General features: G+C 41.6%; 1 long non-coding RNA gene across 1 annotated transcript in view; it reads right to left on the bottom strand.

Moving 5' to 3' along the window:
• LOC138481648 (uncharacterized) overlaps positions 1–20,059 on the bottom strand; it is a 282,636-nt gene that overhangs the window by 130,247 nt on the left and 132,330 nt on the right. The gene's annotated exons all lie outside the window — the stretch shown is intronic.

Here is a 20,059-nt window from a genome sequence, read left to right as displayed (position 1 = left end):
ATGTTTCGTAGTACATACATTTTTCGCAGAGATGGAGTCCATCTTACTTATGCTGGCAATCAGATTTTTCTGAGAAATGTACAAAATGCATTGCGACCTTTTTTAGAAATGCAGCATCTATTTTGAAGTAGGTGTTAAGCATTTATAATTTTTGACATATAAACACCTCCCAAAGGCTCTTTTCAGATCCACCACTTCCTCCCAGAGAAAAAAGCAATGGTTACAATAGGGCAGCACCCCATTTTTTTTATTTTCGCGAACTGTCCGCAGACTTTCAAGAAATAGAAAGGGCCCTGCATTCTTTATCGTTACTTCTATTTTTTAACTGTGAAAGGCGGCTCTGAAAAGAGCCTTATTTTTTTTTGATTTTTGTTATTTTGTGTTTTTTTGTTTTTTTACACACGACACACTAGGTGAGGAGGGGAAAGGAGCGTAAAGGGGGGACACCAACCACAGGGATAAGAAAGGGCGAGCTGAGAGAGGAAGATGTAAAGTGGGTTTTATTTGGGTAGTGAGCAGGTCTTCTCGTGCTCTGAGACGATAGTCTCAAAAGCACTCCGAAGTCGCTCCCCCCTACAGAGTACTGTGTTGCAGTACATACATACAACTGTGACCCGCAAAAGGTAAGGGTCATCAGAATTCTGTATGGCCTGTGAGGCAGCTTGAGGAAGAAGCTGTCCCACAGAGGTGTTCCTTGTGGTGACAGGAACAGAAACGGAGGATGAAGTAGAGGCAATCAACCTACTACGCTCTTTGCAAGGTACAACCTTGGAATGAGTTCAGGTGTCGCTTCATGGTCCCAAAGCTATACGAACCATGCCTCCCACGACTGAGTACCATTTTGCACTCGTTGCAGGTGACACGAATCGCACAAGCCTTAGGACCATTCCCATGAACGGTAAACAACCGCCACACCCAAGAATCACACCGCGGGCGGCTAGTAGGGATTTCCTCTACCTCATTCTCGTCATCCTCTTCTTCCTCCTCTGTATCCTCACTCCTGTTCCCCTCTTCAGGCCCTTGGGGAAATGGTCGTGGTGGAGGGGGTGAGGGTGGTGCTGAGGCAGATGTAGCACCATGTGGTAAGAGTCGAGCCATGAATGTCATAGGCTTGGAGATGGAAATCTCAAAATCTGCAAAGAATGCAGCAAAATGCAGTGTGCTCTGTGGAATAGTCAGAAACACAATGAGAATTCGCTCTAGGGCGTGGTCTTATATAGGGGTGCTTGTGCGCAGTTCGCGGACATGCGTGCCGTCCGCAAGACAGATCGAACATCAAAAAAGGTTCAAAAAGTCACAAAAACTATGTGGAAAGTTCGGATCAGTATGTGGGATTTGTGGTATGGTGATTTTTTTAATGAGAAATATTGTGGATTACTTGGAAATGTACTTTTAAACTGTTCAGGGACACGAACAGTGTCCGCATTTAGAGCACAAGATGAGCGTGGGCGCGGTCACATGATTGTTTTGTGAGCATGTTCGCTAAGGTAGCGGCCGTCCGCAGAACACCCAATGTACGGACATTGTTTTGCCATGCATGTTGATGTTCTACGGACAGTGTTCGGGTCCTGAACTAATTCAAAGTGCGTCACATGTAAAACGAACAGTTACGGACAGCCGTTTGTTCTTGCTAACAATACGGACAGACATAGCGTTTCAAGCACACCTCCATTTTCGTTTATTTACGAACAATTCAGGACACCACGAGTGTTCTTAGAACAGTTTCTGCTTGCTAGCGAACACTACGAACAGGCATAGTGTTCTTAAGGACACCTCCATATTCGTTTATTTACGAACATTTCAGGACACTACGAGTGTTCTTAGAACATTGTCAACTTGGATGAGAACATTACAGACAGAAATAGTGTTCTCAGGACAGTTATATTTTCGTTTCTTTACAAACATTTCCGAACAACCGCGCTGTCCGTGAACACCTACATTGGTTTCATCACAAAGAACTGAAAGTAATTACAACAGAATATAAGATCAGGTGAAGAAGGGAAGGAAAGCTCATCGAAACGCTTTGGTCCATAGACAGGGTTTGGGGTTAACTGAGTGGGATAGGGTGAAGGGGGACAAGTGCAGGTTGGACAATGGTGTGCTGTTGGTGGTTTCACATGATTTTCCACAAAGTTTTTCAAATCCATAAAATTTTGCATAAGGTCGTCCATTTTTTGATTCATCTGTTGTAGAGTGATACCCTCTGATTGTTGTTGTGAGATGCTTGGAATTTTTGTATGGTCTGTAATAAAAAAAATGTATATGTTAAATGTATACAAAATAATATTTATTAATTGGTTTATATAGTAAAGTGTGTACCATTAGGTGGACTATTTTCTAACATTTCCTCTCATGGGAAATGCTCCTCTAGCCAGTCGAGAGTACTACACATTTCTGTGAGAAAACAAAAAAGTAATATGTTTTTTTTTCTAATATAGAAAGTTTATAAATATATGAGTAAAAAGAAGTGCACTTACTATGTCTGGTGAGATATGTAATCAGTAGTCTATACGTCTGGTCTTGCTGTTGGTTGTGGAGCGTCTGTGAGGTAATTATGGTGGAAGCCACTTTATCTTCTTTTGTGTATTCCATTTTAAAACATATTGTATTTAAGTGAATGGTTAGTGTGTTATGTATACGGGTTACATTTTTAAAGTATTACTACATATACTTTGTATGTGTGCTGTTTTGTGAATTTGTTAAATGTTCCTATGTTATGATATAACTATTACACATAGCCCCCCCAGAGTTTTTAGGTGGTGGTACTGTTGTCCGAACATGTCTGCGGACCGCAAAAGTCAGTACAAAGGGTTCAGTATGTTCCATATTATATGTACATAAAGTCAAAGTTATTATTGTTAAGTTGTGCTACTAAAAAACTATGAAATTCAGTAAAAAAACTTTGTTAAAGGGACGTTATGGTTAAGTTGTGCTACTAAAAACCTATGGAAAGTGATGTCATCAATGACATTTGTGATGTCATCTTTGATGTCCTGGGTGTTAGTGTTAGCAGTGCACGGTGGTGCGAGTTATGGTTGCTTATCTTACCATAACTGATGAATTTCAGGGGTTTTTCGGTTTTACTTTGAAGCATAACGTCCCTTTAACAACGTTTTTTACTGAATTTCATAGGTTTTTCGTAGGGCAACTTAACCATAACGTCCCTTTAACAAAGTTTTTTTACTGAATATATATATACATGCAATCGTACTGGCCTACCTCAGTTTTTCATTTTATAATGATGTGCATGCAACAGTGTAACGTAGACGCGTGAGAAGTTACAAGGCCATCTCCCCCTTTCCCTGGAAAGCTGCATACTCAGCCCCCATCCTCCTCCCTCCAAGGCCCGGCTGGGGATTGAAGGTCTCTGGTTTATTGATGTTAGAATAACGCAGCTACACCTCCTTGCTTTCTTTCCTGCTGAACCTGCACAAGGTATTTACCTTCCCCCATGGCCCTTGACAACCAACGCCACCATAAAATCACTGTGTACCTTCACGCTCTCGTTAGAAGAATTATGAGTAACAAGGCCCCACATGCTGCCACCTTTTGATGTACCAGATATGTGCCCCCCTGACCCAATGGTATTTTAGTTCATCCCAACCTCGACTGGCCATGGTGGAAGTTATTCACTCTTGTACTAACACACTATAAAAATGTCTCTTACTACATCTAACCAAGTTGAATGATAAAAGTACCCCAACTCATGCCCCCTGTTAAGACACCCGGGCTCATGAACCTGCCTCTCTCTGTTAACAATGACTTCATGATGATGTATTGAGAAGACCCAGAGTTACATGCCATTTCTTTTGTGAAGTTAGATTAACAACTTGTAGGATTGATATGACAGATTGAAGTAGAAGTTAGTAATGAATGAGTATGTGTGGCCACAAGGGCAAAATGTTATTGCAGCTGCGATGTTTCAACTCTAACAGTTTGTGACCTGATACTCCACCCCGATGAGCCCAGCTGACCCGAGCACCCCGCGCTGCCACCACATGGATCTCTGCCAATGATGGAGCGCCGCACCTACATCGTACATAGTAGCTAGTCTTCACCACCCAATCCCCACGATTATGTGCCCCCATAGCTTACCTCACCAATGACGTGTTTTTGTAATAAATATGTCTGTCTTCGCTATTTTCGGACAGAGCACTCTCAGAGTTTGCCGAGTCCTTTGCATGCCCTACATTAATTTACATAAAGCCTTTTATATCTCACCCGCACTTGGTCTTGGTCTCATTCCCTGCTGGGCTGTGTCCATTATTGCCTCTCATTGTAGAGATTAACTGCCTTTTGGGGGACTCTCACTTTCAGTACCCTTCCTGTGACCCAGCGGTGAAGCATATGACAGGAGGTCACAGACCTGATGAATGCATGTGGAGTGGAGAGGCACACTACAGAAAAGGTCCACAAGAAGATGTAGGACCTTATGCCTCCAAGCCAGTAAAATGGCTCCACGGGTTAAATGCTTGTTGCTGTAATCTGTGTTTGATCTACAGGTCGCATGTTCAAATCCCAGCAAGGCCTTTCATCCTTCTGAGGTCAATAAATGAGTACCAATATTTATTTGGTAATAATTGTAATGTATGTAAATATGTCCTATTAAAAGGGCTTGAGATTAAAGCAATATAAATATCATTATGTGACAGACCAAGGAGAAGCTTGACAGAAATGTGGCCTTTGACCAGGCTACTAGAGATGGATCACTACATGCTGAGGAGCGGAGTCCATTCGAAGATGTCACCAGTGAAATCATAAGCAGTGAGCATGTGGTTGGCATGGTAGACATGGACACCTATGTAACCACATCAGGTGAGTGACATGTGTGCATGATATGTATGATATGCTCTCACATCTTATGGTACAGTTGGTTATGGTCCTTCTCACCCATCCATGAGTAGTACAGTAATGCATCCATGGCCATGTCCATTACATGTTGTGCATCCTAGAAGGTGGATGCTTGAAGTCTGTTTGAGGTTGATTTTGATATAACAGCACACATTACTGTGTACAGAATGTTTCGACAACACCAATAAACCTATGTGTGACAATGGCCTGCAAGCACTTGTCACTGGACACACTCAACGTTTCATGCTTGTGGATAGTTTTCCAGTGAGATGTAACAGTAGTTGGACAAAAGATGTTTGTGTACAACATGGATATGACCAGTGTGCACATTCATGACCATTCAACGATTTCCACTCCAAATGTTGGAGGAACATCACTCAACATCTTTAGTTAGATGCAAGTGAGGGTGGGTAACCACACATCTGTCCTCAGTGAATGTGGCAAATGTGGGTGATGGGCTTTTTGGCAACAGAAATTCCTGCATGCAGGTTCTGACAGTAATACTGGGTGTCACGGTATTGGTTTTATGGCGGTATGATAATCTTCTTGCCAAATATCGGTATATCATGGTCATCGCAGTATAGCAGGTGGAGTTAACTAATCTTAACAAATATTTTCTTAAAGGTCATAAATTGTCAGCATTTTGAAACTTGTCTTTGCGCATTTTTTGCTGATCCTCCAGCAATCTAAGGCTGCTGCACATTTGGTCTTTCATGGCGTTCACTCATTGATCGCCTTGAATGAAAGAGTGACCAGGGGAAGTGTTAAAATGCACATTTTGAGCAATGAGCTTGCTGCTCAGTCACAGGTCTTCGTTTTGAAAATCGGCCTAACCTACATATTTTGGAACCACATGGCATGGGCATCATGACCCCTGACTGCGATCATGAAAGTTTGTTTTGATAACGCTTTATCCCATTAAAGGGAGCAAAGTCACTCATGTGAGGTCTGAAATCCCATGTCATTGAGTTTGTTTTGTAAAAATGTCATAGGCAACACACACTCACCGAAAGGTTGCATATTGATAAAATCATGTTTACCATCTGCCTGATGTGTTATAAAGGTCTGATGTGGAATTACCACTGACCATCTAATCCTAACAGGACAGCGGTCAGTGGGCGCTGTTGATTTCTTCCTTGATTCTTGCAATACATGTTCATTTACCTTCTTAAAGATAATGGCACAAAAACATTTTGAAAATTACAAAGTTAAAATACACATTGGCACAAATATGGCCTAGACCACTACATTACCACAGCCCCATCATTACCATATTCCCCAGATCTAAGGGCACTAGGACCGTGTCATGTGAGTTGAGATGGAGGAATGCTTTCATGGGTGCTGTCCCTAATCGAGGATAGACCTGAGAAATATCTCACCCCCATTGCTCTGGATACTTCAAATTGAATGTAGAATCTGTCCTGCCTGCTTGAGTCCAGTGCCATATGTAGAAGGCAGGTGAAGGATCAAGCAAAGCAAAAACTCTAGTGCCAATGTGTAAATCTACACGAATGACAGTGGGGGGGCAGTTTATATACTAGCATATAGCATTGTTAGGTCCAGTGTTCATACAGTCTACAGAGCTAACATTTTTTTGTGGAGCATTAGAAGGGCATCCAGTTCACTCCCCCCTTTGAATTCCGTGATGTGTAGGTCCCCATCTTTCAAATTGGTGCGAAAACTACAAATCGGCTGATCTTTACCTGACTCTACTGTTCACAGAGAAAGAGCGGTCACAGCATCAAAGCTGCATTTACTAATGTGGCCTCACTTTGCCTATGCTCTTCTATGCCAAACGCCACATCCCACAGTGCAAGATCCAGAATGTGCAGCACTTGCTTACTGCAGCCTTTTCAAATCAGATTGGAAAGCTCACTTAATAGCTGCAGGCCCTAAAACGGTCTGCCGGTATAAACAACATGGCGGTTATTATAGTTCAATTAAGCTGTTCACAGTATGAATAATGGTATGCCGTTATACTGTTACATCCCTAGCTCAGTATGAGAAAATTTGACTCTTCTACATGCTGTAAGTAGGCATGGATGAAGAAGATCAGCGGCTCAGCAATTTAGCACAAGACTCTATCCATCTTCTGATAGGCCTGCTACTCTCATACAAGTATGTATGTATGTATGTTTGCCTGCTCCTCCAATTTAATGCTTGATTCAGGACCTAATGTGCACCGGCATGAATACACAGGGCATTGAATGTTAATCAGTTTGCCTTCCACATTTAGGAATGCCCAGTTTCAATGTCTGATGCATGTGTGGCTGGCCCTATTGTGTCTGTATGCATTAATATTCCCATGTGCAGTTGGGTAGGTAGGCCTCTGAATATTGTTGTCTGACTTTGTGCAGGTGGGGATGCAGCCAATGAGGATGAGAAGGAGGATGCAGATGAGCCAACCATCCATTAGTGCAGCCAGGGGTGCTGTGCCTGGTGAGAATATCCTTATGTTGCAGGCTATCATCAGCAGGCCCGTCAACTTTTCGATGAGGCTGCTGAATCAGATGTGGAAGGCATACCGAGGTACATGGTGGACGGGTTGCCACTGATTAGTCGAGATGCCACAGAGATCTGTGAGTTCATGGAGGATACTGAGTTTTTTGGAGAAGTTCCAGGAGACCCTGGGCCTGGCAGTGGGCAGCCCTGCATCAATGGTGGGTTCAGTGTCTGAAAGAATGTCTTTGCCCATCATGGAAGCAGCAGTGGAACCTGGTGTCAGTCGGAGGCTTATAGACCACTAACCAATGACAGTGCAGTCAATGCGACTAGCCCAAGCTTTGGCATCCCTCCTTGGTAGGCCATGCACATGTGGTGAAAGTGTTTTCCCTTCCTGACACTCTGAGTGGAAGTAAGAGTTCCTTCATGCAAGTGTCCAACAGGGCAAGGTCCTGAATGAGTTGATCAGGGCCATTGATTCCTCTGGCAGACAATGTCAACTCATTAAAAGCTACACACACGGCCAACATGAAACAACTGAGGCAGGTGATTCACCAGGAGGGTTTGGCTTTGAAACAATCCCTGCATGATGAGTTATAGGCTCAAGGGACTCTCTGCATCAGAAGATAGACACCTTGCAGCAAACAATGCATGAAGAGATGCTGGCCTTATGGGAATCCTGTCCTACAGACATGGATGTCTTGCAGCAATCTCTACATGATGAAATGTTTGCCATAAGGGACCTCCACTGCCAATAGATATCTACTGTGTGGAAGAGTCTCCATTTTTTTTAATTTGTATTTGGTTTTATCAAACCTTTACAAAATACATACTATACAACACAAACATGTTGAAAATATAATCTATTATACATTCATTAGAAATCATATCTAAAATGTCATTCTTTCCTAATTTCAGCACTTTTGTGCTTTTCCATACAAACAAACATTCAATTTAAAATACATACATAGCTTTTAAAGGATCCACAGGAACATTAATAATCAGCAAAGTTACAAACATTCAAATTCTAAAAGAACTTCAGTAAAGTAATGGCAACATGCAACCACCCTAAGCAATCATAATCCTGTTATTTGTGATTCAACAATAGCTAAGAAATGATACAAGGACAACATTAATGTAACATTGCCCCCCCTCCACATCAGTCTGGTCCATTTTCTGCAAAATCGAAATGAAAATTTACCTCATTTAACAAAATGCCTAAATTGAATCTGCCAAAAGTGGGGGCAGTCACTAACCCAGTGTCTCAATGTTTCCAAACAATCAATCTGGTTGCAAACACGACAATTTGTCGAAACACCCAAAAGTATATAAATATAGAATATTCCATAAACAGACTGCAAGTTCCTTTCAGCTGTACAGTCAACAGCCAATCATGTCTGAAAACTTTATATTCAACGGCACATGCACGATTAATGAGTTCTTCAGTAGAGCCTATCTCATGGAGAAGAGTGCATATCTTCAATTTAAACAGGTTGACAGATTTGGAAGAAGAGTACATCACAACTAGACCAAAGTCAACATAAAATGAGTTACATGGTGGATGGATACATTTGGCAAAATGTAAAAAGGTATCTCCATCGATATCTAGCCTGTAAAGAAATACATCCCAGCTCATGCTAATAATAGCATTAAGCTTGGCACTTGAAAATCAAAAGACCTCTTTCTAGACAAGACCCTGAGAGACATATCCAATCAATACAACAGAATAGTCTGAATATTCATAAGATAGTATTTTAGGACTGGAATAATAGAGAATGTACCCAACCTAGAATATAAACATTTCAGATGAGACAGAAGAGGCCAAAGTTTTTCTTTCAGGGAATAACAGAGATTGTAGCCCACATATCTCAGAGCAGGAACACGTTCAATTCTCTCAGGACCCAAAGCCCAGTGCATAGTTTTTAATTAATGAGACTTTGAAAATATAATGATCTTAGATTTTATGGCATTAGCATGCAAGTTATTTGCTATTCTGTATTGTAAAAAAAAGATTACATTTTTCTTGCAGTCCAAAGCAGTCATATCAAAGAATATGACATCATTGACAAAGGCTAAAAAATGTAGTCTGAGACTACGCAAACTCACTGGTGAGATGTTAGAAGCACTCCAGAACTCGAAAATATCACTACAATATGCAATGCAGAGTGTAGGTGCCAATATACAGCCTTGTTTAACCCCAACATACAAGGCAATTTGTTCCACAAGATAGATCTCATCACTCAGTCAAAGCAGATGACATATCCAGAGATTATGTCATTATTAACTATAGACACAGTACCACAGTGCCATTTTTGCTGTAAATTCTAGATATGGCTGCCTATTTACAAATTCAGGCACACCTAGATATTAATAACATTCTGGGCTTGAGGTAATCCGGGTTTAGACCTAGAAATGGTACTGAAACTGCCTTAATAGATTTGAAAACCAAAATAGATGACCAAAAAGATAAAGGTAACACAACCCTCTCCTTGCTGCTAGATTCATCAGCCACCTTTGACCTTGTCAGTCATGAAGTCTTGTGTAATCACCTCCCATCATCAGCTCATTCTCTGGCAAGGCCACGGCCTAGATACAGTCTTTCCTCGACAATCAAACAATGAGAGTATTCTCACCTATCGCTTTGGCTGACCCAGCACTGGTGACATGCAGAGTACCACAAGGGTCTTGCATCTCACAGATGCTGTACAATATTTTTACTAAGCTTTTGTTCAATGATCTTGACCTCTTGGGTGTCAGCTACTGTAACTATGGAGATGCCACCAAGTCCTCATACCTATCACCGGGAACTATGACATTGACACTAAGCTGCTGAACAAAATATATCTCATCATCCAGGCATGGATGGCCACACACGTCCTCTGCCTGAATGATGAGAAGACCAAACTGCTTCTCACTGGCTCCTAAATTAAATTAAATAAACTTGACATCAAGTATAAATCCTTCAACATAGACAGAAACAATATCAGGGTCTCCAAAGAAGTCAAGACTCTTGGTTTCTATTTTGATTCATCCTTAACCTTGACTAAATAAGTGAATGTGACAGCTTTGGCTACCGCTTATACTTGCAAATTGATAAACGCCTGTAGGTCTTCTTTATCTGCAGCCAGTTGTTGGATGCTAGCTAGGGCGCTCATCTTATTCAAATTGGATTATTGCAACAAAATGTATTTAGGAACTAACAAACATAGCTTAAAATAATTACAAGTCCTGCAAAACAATGCGCTTAGATCCGCCTTCAACATTCCGAGGTCCCATTACATATCTGAAAATAGATGAAATTTCTGTTGGCTTTCTGTCAATACCAGAATCACATTTGAAGCACTCACCCTCACTGACAAATGCCTGTCTAATTCAGCACCCAAATACCTGTCTTGTAAATTCACCAAAAACAATCAGACCGACCCACCGGATCATCCAACTACATTGTCTTAGAGTACCCAGATTTAATCTGCAGAGATCAGGAGGCAGTTGCTTCCCCGTCCTAGCCTCTAAAATTTGGAACTCACTACCTACAGCGCTAAGAGCAGAGCCGTCATTCTCACATTTCAGGACTAATGCTAAAAATTGGCCTCTCAAGTTTCTCAATAAATGCCTGCTCTGATGAGAGTCCACTTCTATCATCAACATCTTATATATTTCACAGTACGTACTATGTTTATCCCTATTTTTGTACACTATAGCACATGTTTAGATTTGTATTATGTATATGTATATTTATATTTTATTACAACATGTTTTATCTTTGTATTATGTATTATGTATCTTGCTTGAACCTGCTATTATAACCTTGTACTTTGTAACCTACGGAATGTGCCAAGATACGTGAGCGTCATGTGCGCTATAGAAATAAAACATTACATTAAATTAAATTCAAATCAATTGTATATGTATTGGGCCAGATTGGCTATGTTTCACAGTATTTAAAAGATAAGCCAGCACAGTAGCATTTAGAGGTGTCCCCATATACTTCCAAAGCCGATTGTTGCATATCAGTCTTCAGATACCTAAGCAACATGAGTGCAAAAACTTTGGAAGAGGCAACAGTAAGAACTATAGGCCTATAATTTGCAGCATCAGAAGGTTCACGCTCTTTTAAAATAGAGATAAGTGATTGTGCCCAAGATGTTGGACTATATTACACTGAAAGATGTCATTGAATTTGATTTTCAAAATAGAGGCAGAGGGGATGCGAACATTTTTCACAAAAAGAGGTGGAATACCATCTGGACCTGAGGCCCTATACAGTTTTAATTTAGAAATACCATACAATATCTTCCTCTTTCCATGAGCACACAGCTTGAATAGAGTGACCATCACACGGGTCATGTAAAACAGAGAATGCTTGCAGCAATTGATATTTGTATATTTTGTATATGAAGAACTTAACCCAAGAATCCCCCGAAACTTAAGATTCCAAGGTACAACGGTAGGTTCCATTGGTCTGTTTAATAATGGACAAGAATGACCCAGCCTCATCATCGCAAAGATGTTTAAGCATTAACTGATTACCCCTTGTGTGAAGATCTATCCTCAAAGATTTTAGCAGATTCTTATGAATATGACAGATCACATTTTTTTCATTTACATATTACTGGGGGGGAAGCCTCTGCAAGAACTTAACACTCATATTCTTTAGCTTTTTGAAGAATCGATTCTTGCATCACATTTGTGCATAAACTGATTACCAAAAGCAGCAGTACATAGACCCACAGTCTGTTTAAAACAAAACATCACAATCTCAGTCAGTATATCAACCATCTCCAAAGAAGACCAATCGAAATTACACAGTACCCCACTGCCCTCTATCTCCTCCCTCAGAAGCCAAGTAAATTTTACACTTAATCTTGAATTCCATTTAAGCACCACACCCGGTAAAGCAAAGAAATGACAGGAGAGAGATTAACTGATCTCATGCACTGGGACTGTAAAGTAAAACATACAATCCAGCATCAGATGGTCTCCCAATCCAGGATTCACAAGTCCACATTTCCCCTTCACATGAGAGGATGCATAAAAATAGTAAATCCTAGAGGACACATTTCCTCTATGCCATGTATAGATTAGACGCTCATCAGAGTTTGCAACTTCCAATTGTGCTAATTCCAATTCTGATAGGAACTGATCCTTGGCCATACATCCTTGAACACTAAGAGGAAAAGAAAAAGAGGACATATTCCTTGAGTTCAACATAGATCCCTCTGTGCAATCACAAGTCACCCCTTATAATTATTGGGTACTCAGAACGCGCAATCACCCATTTCTCACAAAGTTCAGAAAAGTCTGATGGAACTCCTCCATATTGCACCTAGCAGGGTTCCAATAGACATTAACAAACAATACAACCCATTTCCTATCTATGGAGAAAACACAAATAGCTAAAAGGCCATATGAAGAGTGGACCAATTTCATTGACACTTTTAGATTTAGATCAATGGTGATAGCCAGACCACTGTTGGGTAGACTGAGAAGTGGGCATCGTCTCCTGGAACATAAAAATACTGCATTTATTCACAGTATGTGGGTTGTAAAACCATCTATTAAGATTTGTCAGGCCACATGCATTCCACTACAGAACCATAACTGTCACAAGATTAGGGTTGGGTCAATTTTGGCTCAACAGTAGAAAAAGATTTTAGAGCCGACTCAACCTTAGACCAATCCTGTCCCTCGTTAAACAACCCTGATAACTGGGTGATGGCTGAGTCCACTGGAATGGAACCCTTATTGTTAGTAATCAGTTCTTTGAATCCTTCATTAACCCCAGAATACAATATGATACAAATTAATTTGCTTCCTCCATGGAACTAATGCCATATAAATTGAAACCAAGTGTCTGTAAATTATATTGCTGCTACCATACAAGATCAGCAATTATAATAGATGGGAAGCTGAAAACATACAATTATTATTAGCTAGCAGCAAGGTGATGCACTAAATGTCATCAGATTGAAATGACCTCAGAGCAGGAATCATTTTAGACATTTCCAACAATTTGAACGTATTCAGTTTTGCCATCTTTAGATCACTTTCCCACCCCATGATCTTAGAAGTATAGCGCTCCAGAATTGAGTGAGGTAGATCATTGCATTGAGAAGTTCCCAAATTAATAGATGTCCCTTCCATACTCACCAAGAGGGAAAAAACAATTACCCCTGAACTTCTGGGGCAAATGGAACAGAGCATAACATGTGTACCAGGACAACAAACAACTCTATTATCATTAGTTGTCAAAGACCCAGTGCTAGTAGTTTTAGCCTTTGAGGCAGGTGGTAAAAAATATGTCATTTTAGTTTGATAAGTCCCATCTGCTTTAGCACTAGGTACAGATGGTATAGAAAGAAGTTTTGATAGCATAGTGATACCGATAGGAATAATCAAACCCACATCATTTGAGGCACAAGGGACACATGGATCTGGACCGATCTCCCATGCAGTAGATCAAGTACACACAGGATTAACTTGACATGATAACGGTTGAAGCTTTCCCTTATAAACACTCTCGGTTAGACCCCACCATGGTAACAGACTCTTGCACAACATTAGATGGAGCCTTAGATGACAATGGCCTCATCACAGGTCTGGTGGTATCCCAGTGGTAATACTGCTGGGATACCGCCAGCACAAATAGATATCAAGTAGCATTTGAGCAGTTATAGCCCATTCCCCATTGGGTCCATTGACCAAATGTGGGTTTCATGGCACTATTATCACTGTGCTAATAGTGTCCGAAAAGGGTGGTAAGCAGGATTTGTACCTTCAGAAAAAAGCTGGAGTTAAAACTCCATACTTACCGCCAAACTCATAATAGGGCCAGCCCATAAATGCAGTGGTAATAGCATTACTGTTGAATTTAAGGGCTACCACCCAACTCGTGATGAGGCCCATAGGCTCATTAACAACATTAGCCTGAGCATCAAGATCGATAATATCATCAACCATAGGGGAATTACACAAAGATTTAAGTGATAAATTATGCTTATGGATTTTCGCAGCCTGCATATTTTTGGGGTATTCTTCTTCTTATTATTCTTATTTTCATTCCTTCTAGCATTCCTCTCTTTGTGCTGAATTCTTCAAGAGTTCCGAAACGCTAAAGCCGTCGAATGGGAAATCACTGCCCGTACCGGATTAGGTGTATTTGAAGGATGAAATTTGGGAAAATCATTGAATTTTCACATGCATTCCACAAGAGGTGTCAAACTATTCAGGAAAAATGACTCAATAGTAACAGAGCAGGCAAGCTGCCATTACCAAGCACTGATTTACCCTCCTGTATGGAGTTAAAATCACACCCAACATTGGGCGTCTGCACAGAAGACCCTTTACACAATTCATCAAACAACCTATGCAAGTTCTCCACCAGCATAGGCAGTTTGATGTGTTCATATCAACGATATCCCTTATACCATGATAAATCTTAAAAAAAGGGATCCATAGCACAGTGCAGTGGTGTTATAGTCTCCTGTTGAGCATCACCTTTCAACAAAATAATCCCCTCTAATTAAGTTTAGCAAGCTACCAACCTCCCAGCATCAGTATTCCTCGTATACATGGGAGCATCATGAACATTTACCAGTTCATAACTGCAGGCCAAGATAAAACTTTCCAACATGTTCATCATAGCAAATAACTCTTAGGGTTAACCTTACTGCCTGAATTTCAAATTGGGCACTATCATGACCTCTATCAAGCAAATTCAAAATTCTAGTAAGAACTGGAAACAAACAAATATCAAGGGGAGGATCATCCTGTGTTTGTGCACAGGCCCTAATGGGAAATGAAATGAGGACCCTTTGGGCTATAACATGGACCTCTTGAACAGCCTGCATAGAACATGGCAAACTGATAGAGCCCTGCGACCCCAAGGTGCCCTCAACTTGTGAAGCAGCCAAAGGCTGATTCAGATGGAGATCAGAGGGACCAGAAGAAAAACTTTGTATAGGGTACCTCTCATGCGTATCAACAATAGGGCTAAGGGACTGCAAATCTGTATGTTTATATGCACAGACTTCTTCAATAGCTGTAGGCAGCAAAGAGTGAGGTGTTGACAGACTCAAAGATAAACACACTACTTTTCCAAGCTCAGGCAACACAACTGGTGCCAGTATTGAATCATCCGAGATAAAGTTGTTATCTGCATCATTCAACAGATTGTCGGGGTCAACATGGGTGAGTGAGAATGACATTTCCTGTTGTAATTGTTGTAACTGAAAACAGTGCATTGATTCTTTAGCAGCAGGGAGGTTTGACCTACAGTCCGTATTTAATGTATAAATTATGACAGCTGCACTCACTCCCCTGTTTAAATACTCTGGGCGGTATCAACAGACCCCTCCGTCTTTAGAGGAGTTGTACAATTGGGGTTAACTCCATCTCCAAGAGGAGTGCGCAAAGAGAGCTTCAAGGCTGCTGGTTGTCTAGTAGGCTATGCACAGGCTATAGATAGTGAAGGGGATGGCAACATGAGGCGCTTGCCACTCCTTAAACCAACTACCATAGTCAATAAATATGCACACAAACCCTAGGCAACACTCCCAACCCCTTGTAAACTCGAGAGATAGAAATCCCAAAATAATACACAAGGAATATCAGGCATTTAGAGTTCAAAGTCTAATTGCCCACAACACTTATATGCCTATAAAAGTTAATTAGTCCCATAAGTAGTCTGTTAATAAGCCAGTAACATTATTCGGTGTATAAAAAGCAGCAGAAAAAGGTGTCAGTGGGAGAGGGCTATGAGTCTAATTCAAACACCCACATTCCCACAAATCCCACAAATCCCACGGAGCAAAATTTAAGTATGGAGTCCATAACCTCAGCCCAGGGTCCCAAGTTGACAAGGAGCACCTATCGACCAGTCAGCTTTCGGCGGGTATAGTGTTGAGTCTTTCCATAAAAAGAAGACAGACACCTGCTCAAAGAACAAACTATGCTTCAAACCGCGCCACGCTCCATGCCAGTGTGGTTGTTTTAAGCAATTTCACTTCCTGCAATGAAGAAAATGAAGAGAGTAGAACGACTCTGAAACAGCTGGCCACGTAGCTTCCCCAAAAATCCAGTAGCTCCAGTAAGACCTGCAGACACTGCCAGCCAAAACACACTACCTGCAGATTCTGAACATGACGTTGGAGATATTAAGCACCATTACGATGGCTGAGTCTACTGACACTCAAAGCAGCCTTCATCAGGACATTCTAGCAATTGGGTCACGCATGAACATATCCATCTCACAAGTGGCCTTAGCCAATGAAGACCAGAGCTTGGCCTTACGTGGCCAAAGTGCACCATCCCGAGATCCACCAGAGGATGGGATTATCAACTGAAACTAATAGTTGATGCCTTTAGACATGTACCCACACAACCCTAGCATCTGCCATCACTGCCACCACTTCTGCATGTGCCCTGGTGTCCATGAGCCCATGGAAGGAGCATGGTTTCATAATTCTTTACTTTTTTACCCCCCGCACATCATGTTGCACTATATGTATATTTTCTTTTTCTTACCCAAATTCAAGGTAGACTATATTTTTTATGTTATTGTCCCTGTCTAGGGTGGACTGTATAATTGTTCACATGTCAGTGCTGTTGTGCTCCCGAGGGCAGTGAGTGCACATTTGTGTGCTGAGGGATGGGACATGCTCTCATGCTTAGTGATATGGTGTTGTGGGCGGCTACAACCTCCCACATACAGGTGAACATTCCATTCAACATTGATGTGTATGTGCAGTCTATCAGAGAGACTCCTTTAGCTGGTCCAAAAAAATCTCCAAATGTCCAATGTCATATCAGGTATTTTCATTGCTGCTGCCATATGCATCCCAATAGTTGCATGATGTGGCACATCCTTGATTGAGCATGTATAATTACATCTGGTGATTATTGGGAAGATGTGAGATATTTGTGTCTGTGCATAAGATATGCATGTGCTTTGTACTAGTGGTCACACGTCCACAGCTTGCTGATTGGTTTCAGGCACCCCAGGATGTTCCTGTGCACATGTATATGGTGAGGGCTGATGCAGTAGCTTCTTTTTTGCATGGGATTACATTTGCACTCCTGTCGTTTCAGCATTGCATGCCAGACATGTCTCATGCCAAATGGCCACTCCATGATCAGGGGTGGACTGGTCTATAGGAGAGCCTGTTAATTTCCCAGTAGGAACTCTGCACCATAAGCCTCTCGTGTGTGCCACTTCCAATTTTTCTCATGGGATACGGGTTATACTTGCTGTAGAAGTATGATGTGGCGATACTGTTTGATGTACTTTCAGGTCCTCCTTTGGTTGCCAGTGCACCCCTGTCCATGATGTATGAGCATGCAACATACCTGACTCTCTGAATCCACTGACATATATGCACATGGATGAAGTGTGAATTATGCGGTGCATTGCTGGTGAGGTGTGGATGTCAGAGTCCTGAATGTCTTTCTCATGTGTGATATGTCATGTTGCTGCTGTTATCCTATTGCTATGATCAAGGAGTGATGATAGTGCGGGGTGTGTAATCGTATATCATTTAATTTGCATCCTCTAGTTTGGTTTGCATATTCTGTGAGTGGCTACATTGTGTTCTGGTAGTTTTTGAGAACATCTTCATAATGAGACAAGAGACATGTTGGGGGTATGGAGACATGCATGTGGATGTGGTGGGTCGACAGCTATTGCTTTTCCCTATTTTTGGACCATGTACATGGCAGTGGTGAGAAGACCCAGCATTAAGATGGCAGTAAGGTGAGCCATTCCATTTGCGCTTGATGCATGGGACTCAGGGTTAGATATGTCATTGGGCCATTATGCTAGGGGCTGGCTTTGCAATGTCAGATGTCAGATATTTTGGCCGTGTGACATGGACAATTTTATTCCAACTTGACTTGATTGGCACGTGGTTTGAACACTTTATGTGAAGGTTAGCAGTGAGTATGCTGTGTACATTGAATGTTATGGACTACACACATATTTGCCATTCAGAAACATACATTCTCAGGGTGTTGTTATGTACATGCCGGACTAGCCTGATTGCATCAATGAAGGCCATCGGGGATGTTGCTTTACTGTGTATTCCACGGGGGTTGTTATTCATGTGAAGTGGTTTGTACTAGCTGGTTGTGTGTGTGTCCTTTCCCTGTGCTCTTTGGCCTGCTAAGGGGATTGGTGGTGCCTGTGGATGAGGGTGAAAGTCCTCCTGCAACTCTACTGCTATGCTATGATGTGTGGCAATATTATGCAGAACACAGCATGCCAAAATGATTAAGCATACTACAGGGGGTGCATATTGCAATATGCCACCTGGATGTTCAAGTGAGCAGAATCATTACTTAAGCACTCCAAATGTGCACTCCACTATGCCCCTAGTGGCTATGTGTGCTGTGTTGATTTGTTCCTCAACTGAGGTTGCTGGATTTCTGATAGGTGTCATCATAAATGGTGACAGCGGTTAGGCACTGTCATCTGCAAAGGAAAAAATGTCAATTAATTGCATGCATTTTAATTTCTTGTGTTTCAGTATGGCATGTGACTGGTTGTGTGTAAGCTTGATAGTAGATACTTACCCACGAGCCAGCTGTTCCCAAAGGTTCCCGATGCCAGGGCCTTGTACATGGGTGAATGGCACAAGATGTAAAATTTCTCACAGCCTGAGAGCACATAGTGGTTCATAACAGGTCAATCTCCCACTCCCTGACTAGGTTTACTTTGCACAGAGTCACCAGGTATCTAGGATTATTAAGAAGAATTGGAGTCTTTTCAAACTTGATCCCCAAATTAAATGACTTGTCCCTGAACCACCAATGATGACCTTTCAGAGATGCAACAACTTTAGGGATAACTTAGTTAAGGCTGAATGTCCCAGAAAATATGTCCAGAGAACATTACATAAACCCAAATTGGGTGCATACACTCTCCTTAATTGCCAATATTGTTCCACCATAATTAAGGGAGATGACCCTATCTCTGGAAGAAGGTTCAAACTAAAACATTATGCTACCTGTGAGACCAGTGTACTATTTAGCCTTAAGATGCTGCGCAAATATTATGTTGACCAAACAATTAGAAAGATGAAAGACAGGTGGATGTAATACAGGTCTAACATTAGGTCAGTGAACACCAGGTCCCCCTGTCTGCAGACATTTCTCTGAGATGAAACACACAATAGCGCAGATGAGATATGTTGTCTTAGAGTTGATTCACCCACACCCACGCTGCAGGCAATTACAAAAAAGTTGCCCCAAAGAGAGATATTTTGGATACGCCAACTGGACACATTCCACCCCCTAGGGATGAACAAAAACCTCTACTTAGGACTTTATTTATGAATGTGGTTTGGGTATGTACCAGTATAACACCGATTTTCTGTTGATACACTGGCGCTTATTCCGAGTTGTGTCGTCCAGTAAAAAAGTGCTGGTATCAATGGATACCAGCACTTTACCGGACCGCCTGACTATGGGTTTGCCAGTGGGGCACCTTGGCTTACCTCCAGCTAAAAGCTGGTGGTTACACAGGCACCCTACCATTAATAAAAGCCCTTATTACTGCTACCAGCAATGCCGATGGTGATAATGATGGCAAATCCCCTCATGGAGTCTGAATGGGGATTTACATCGCACCGCCGGCAATCGTAATCCGCCGGACCGAGTGCCGGAAACGGTAACAGCTTTTTCTGGTATCCTGGTGGCTCTTCTGCCAAGCTACCAACAACGTTGTAATGAGGCCTATTGTAACCTCACCTGTTGGCACTTGGCATTGGAA

This window comes from Ambystoma mexicanum, chromosome 5p, assembly GCF_040938575.1.
Source record: "Ambystoma mexicanum isolate Mex_15411 chromosome 5p, UKY_AmexF1_1, whole genome shotgun sequence".
Lineage (NCBI taxonomy): Eukaryota > Metazoa > Chordata > Amphibia > Caudata > Ambystomatidae > Ambystoma > Ambystoma mexicanum.
Note: the sequence above shows the minus strand (reverse complement) of the source record. Positions and strands in the feature narration are given on the sequence as shown.